The 5,424-nt window shown below is 42.2% G+C and overlaps 1 pseudogene; it reads left to right on the top strand.

The window, feature by feature from the left end:
* Nucleotides 1-4,082: 4,082 nt before the first annotated feature.
* On the top strand, nt 4,083-5,201 carry LOC116593442 (annotated as a pseudogene).
* The last annotated feature ends 223 nt before the right edge of the window (nt 5,202-5,424 follow it).

Genomic DNA, 5,424 nt, shown 5'->3' with positions numbered 1-5,424 from the left:
ACTATCCAGCAAAGGAAACAGTCATCAAAACTAAAAGGCAACCTACAGAATGGGAGAAGATATTTGCCAATGACATATCAGATAAAAGGCTAGTATGCAAGATCTATAAAGAACTTACGAAACTCACACCCCCAAAAGAAATAATCCAACCAAGAAATGGGCAGAAGACATAAACAGACTTTTCTCCTAAGAAGCCATACAAATGGCTAACAGACACATTAAAAAATGCTCAACATCCCTTGGCATCAGGGAAATACAAATCAAAACCACAATGAGATACCACCTCACACCTGTTAGAATGGCTAAAATCAACAAGTCAGGAAACAACAAATGTTGGTGAAGGTGTGGAGAGAGGGGAGCCCTCTTACACTATTGGTGGGAATGGGAGCTGGTACAGCTCTGGAAAACAGCATGGAGGTTCCTCAAGAAGTTGAAAATAGAGCTACCCTACAAGCCAGCAATTGTACAACTAGGTATTTACCACAAAGATACAAATGTAGTGATCTGAAGGGGCACCTGCACCCCAGTGTTCATGGCAGCAATGTTTACAATAGCCAAACTATCAAAAGAGCCCAGATGTCTCTTGCAGATGAATGGATAAAGAAGATATGATATACACAATAGAATATTACTCAGCCATCAGAAAGGATGAATACTTAACATTTACATCAGTGCGGAAGGAACTGTTGGGTATTATGCTGAGTGAAATAAGTCAACCAGGGAAGGACAATTGTCATACAGTTTCACTCATATGTGGAATGTAAGAAACACGGCAGAGGACCATAGGGAAAGGGAGGGAAAACAGAATGGGAAGTCATCAGGGAGGAAGAAAAGCCACAAACGACTCTAAACTATAGGAAACAGAGTGAGGGTTGCTAGAAGGGAGGTGCTTGGGAAGATGGAGTAGCTGGGTGATGGGCATTAAGGAGGGCACATGACATGATGAGCACTGGGTGTTATGCAACTGATAAATTATTGAACAATACATCTGAAACTAATGATGTACTGTAAGTCGGCTAACTGAATTAAAATTAAAAAAAAATACACTTTTACACACTCATTATACTGTGAGTTCCAAAGGACAGCAATAATTTAGGACCTTTTCACAAAGGGAAAATTCTATTAGTCCAAGCACTGTTTGTTCGAGACAACATTATACATTTATATTTCCACTCTGTAACAGAGGGATGTCTTGATAACTATTTCTAAATAAAATGTATTACTTGTTTAACTGGCTTTTTTCCTGACCTTATATATTATTTTACTCATTTCTCAGGCAATTATTGTCTGCCTATCATGTGTCAGGACATGTGCCAGGAGCTAGCAGTGTAAGAAAGCATCAATACTTCAGGAGTACATAGCCTGGTTAAGGAAGAGGGACATGTAGACAGAAAAAAATACATATTTTTCTGGTGTTTTCAGACTCTAGGATTGTTTATTGTATAATCATTGTATTCTTTTAATTTTCATTTTATTTATTTAAAATTTATTTAATAAAAAAATATTTTAATTTAAAATTTAAAATAATTTAAATGATTTAAATTTATTTATTTATTTTATTTTTTAAAAGATTTTTATTTATTTATTCGAGAGAGAAAGATACAGTGAGAGAGGGAACACAGCAGGGGGAGTGGGTGAGAGAGAAGCAGGCTTCCCATGGAGCCAAAGGCAGAGGCTTTAACCCACTGAGCCACACAGGCGCCCCTAAATTTATTTTTTTAAAAGATTTTATTTATTTATTTGACAGAGAGAGAGACAGCGAGAGTAGGAACACAAGCAGGGGGAGTGGGAGAGGGAAAGCAAGCTCCCCGCCAAGCAGGGAGCCCGATGTGGGGCTCGATCCCAGAACTCAGAGATCAAGACCTGAGCCAAAGGCAGATGCTTAACGACTGAGCCATCCAGGTGCCCTGTTGTATTCTTTTTAGAAAAAACATCAAAACTTTTGCTGTCGGGACACCTGGGTGGCCTTTGGCTCAGGTCATGATCCCAGGGTCCTGGGATTGAGACCCACCTTGTGCTCCCTGCCCAGGGGGAAGTGTGCTTCTCTTTCTCTGCCTCCTGTTCCCTTTGCTTGTACTCATTCTCTCCCTGTCTCTCTCAATCTAATACATAAATAAAATCTTAAAAAAAAAACAAAACTTTTGCTTTAAATCTAGTGCCACTTCACCTGAAAAGGAGTCTGAATATGGAAGAAAAATTTATTGAGTACATTCTTTGAAAATGTGCACATCCTATTTAAAAATAAATGTATCCCATGTTTTCTAACTTTTCAGGCTCTCTGTAAGACGGAAGTGCTATGGTTGAACAGTAATTTCTATCAGAGGCACAAGAGAAGTTGCTTTCTGACCTTTGAGCTATGGCTTGAAGAATCTGTAGGTTCCGTTGCTTTAGTGCAAGTGCAGGAAGAACACACAGTCCAGGCAGAGGGAACAGCATGTACAAAGGCACAGGGGCATGGCATACATAGGAAATGAGAAGGGCCCATTCACTGAGCCTGGAGGAAAGAGAAAATGAGAGAAAGAGGAAGGGCATAGCCTAAAGTCAGTTCGGAACACATCCTATCTACCAAGGCAAGGACTGTGGACACTTCCTGGAGCGTAAGGGAATTAGATAAGGGTTTTAAGCAGGGGATTGAGCTGATTCATATTTTAAGAAAAGAGGCATCTCTGGCAGCAGAGAGGAGAATTGACTGGACCAAGCAAGGAGACCACTCTTGGCAAGAAACGATGAGGTATGTGAGAATGAAGCAAATTTGAGAAGTAACGGGAACATCCATTTCCCACCAAATGTAGCTCTTGATACCTAGCCTGGGGATCATGGGAATTAGGTAGTGGTGACTAGACATGAAGCTTATTGTGTCAAGTATTTTAATTTAATTTAATTTAATTTTATTGTGTCAAGTTAATGGATGAGGACTTTGTAATGCAACCCAATATCTTAACCATAAGAAGATCAGTGTAAGCCAAGATGTGGGGTGAGAGGGACAGTGGAGGGAGGTGGGATGAATATCCTACATAGACCCGACACAAGTCACTTGAAATGATTTACTGTTGCCTTCTTGGTGGGTCTGATTAACTTTAGATATCCGGAACAAAGCTCAATTTATTTTTTCCCTCTCCATTCTACCCTTGGTTCCAGAAACTTCTCCCAGATAGCCCCGTGGCTTATTTTCTCACTCCCTTTGGGTGCCTGCTGAAGGTGGTGCAAACTAGAAGGTTGAAAAAACAAATTCAAGCCTCTCTTTTGCATGGTGTTTTTGAGAAACAAAGACGAGGGAATCTAATCTCTTTGTTTTAAAATGTTACTCTTATGGGGTGCCTGGGTGGCTTAGTGGGTTAAGCCTCTGCCTTTGGGTCAGCTTGTGATCTCAGGGTCCTGGGATCTAACTCTGCATTAGGTTCCCTGCTCAGCAGGGAGTCTGCTTCTCCCTCTCCCTCTACCCCGCCCCCTGCTCTCTCCCCTTCTTGTGCTCTCTCTCTCTCTCTCAAATAAATAAACTATTTTTTTAAAAAGACTTTAATTTTTTAAATTATTTTTATTGGATACTGAATATATAAAAAGGAGGAAGTGTAACAGATGTGAAAAGGTTAAAAAATAATAATACCTCAAACACCCATATATTTAGTATCTAGTTTTATTTATTATAATAATAATAATTATAATAATGATTGTTATTATTATTAATGGCATTATGGTGTGAAGGAATTGGGAATGAATGTTCAACATCTAATTTTAAGATGAACGATGACCTGTGCCTTTGGAGCCAAGTTCATTCTGTGTGTCTCCTTGATCTCTCCCCCTTCCCTTCTGCCCAGAGGTAACCATGACTCTGAACTTTATGCTTGTCCATTGCCCTACTTTTCTTTACAATTTTATCACCTATCAATCCCCAATCAATATATTGTTTAATTTTCTGTATTCCTGAACTTTTAAAAGTCGAATCATACAGAATCTAGTCTTCCGTGACTTGTTTTTGTTACTCACCTTATGCTTTTGAAATGTAGCCAAGGCTACTGATTATTACTGCTGCACAGTATTCAAATTAAAGAACAAGCCACATTGGCAGATGTGAAGCAGCAACCATGCATGACTCCATCTCTATCCACGTTGGCCAGGCTGGTGCCCAGATTGGCAGTGCCTACTGGCAGCTCTATTACCTGGAACATGGCATTCATCCTGATGGCCAGATGCCAAGTGACAAGACCATTGATGGAGGACTTGCTCCTTCAACACTTTCTTCGGTGAGATGGGTGCTGGCAAGAATGTGTTGTAGACCTGGAACCCACAGTCATTGATGACGTTCACACTGGCACCTACCGCCAGCTCTTCTACCCTGAGCAGCTCATCACAGGCAAGGAGGATAGGGCCAATAACTACCCCCGAGGGCACTACCGCATTGGCAAGGAGATCAGTGACAGAATTTGTAAGGTAGATGACCAGGGCACAGGTCTTCAGGTCTTCTTGGTTTTCTTCAGCTTTGGAGGGGGTACCTGGTTCCAGGTTCACCTCCCTGGTGATAGAACATCTCTCTGTTGTTTATGGCAGGAAGTCCAAGATGGAGTTCTCTATTTACCCAGCCCCCCAGGTTTCCATGCTTTTGTGGTAGACATCTATGACATCTGTCATTGAAACCTCGATATTGAACACCCAATCTACACTAATCTAAATAGGTTGATAGGTCGAATTGTGCCCTGCATCACAGCTTCCTTCAGATTTGATGGAGCCCTGAATGTTGATCTGACAGTATTCCAGACCAACCTGGAGCCCTATCCCTGCATCCACCTCCTTCTGGCCATGAATGCCCCTGTCATCTCTGCTGAGAAAGCCTACCACGAACAGCTTTCTGTAGTAGAGATCACCAATGCTTGCTTTGCGCCAGCCAACAAGATGGTGACATGTGACCCTCACTATGGTAAATACATGGCTGGCTGCCTGATGTACTGTGGCTACATGGTTCCCAAAGATGTCAAAGCCGCCATTGCCACCATCAAAACCAAGCATACCACCCAGTATCATTCAAAGTGGGCATAAATGACCAGCCTCCCACTGTGGTACCTGGTGGAGATCTGGCCAAAGTCCAGCGAGCTGTGAGCATGCTGAGCAACACCACAGCCATTGCTGAGGCCTGGGCTCGCCTGGACCACAAGTTTGACCTGATGCATGCCACGTGTCTCTCTGTTCACTGGTACATGGGCTTGTGAGGACATGGCTGCCCTTGGAAGGATTATGAGGAGGTTGGTGTGGATTCTGTTGAAGGAGAAGGTGAAGGAGAAGGAAATGTCACAAAGATGCTACTTTTGCTGGGAAGCTTATTCTGTTTTGAACATTGAAAAGTTGTGCTCTGGGGCGCCTGGGTGGCTCAGTGGGTTGAAGCCTCTGCTTTCGGCTAAGGTCATGATCCCAGGGTTCTGGGAGCGAGCCCCG

Source organism: Mustela erminea, chromosome 6, assembly GCF_009829155.1.
Source record: "Mustela erminea isolate mMusErm1 chromosome 6, mMusErm1.Pri, whole genome shotgun sequence".
NCBI lineage: Eukaryota > Metazoa > Chordata > Mammalia > Carnivora > Mustelidae > Mustela > Mustela erminea.
This window is presented reverse-complemented; position numbering and strand designations above follow the sequence as displayed.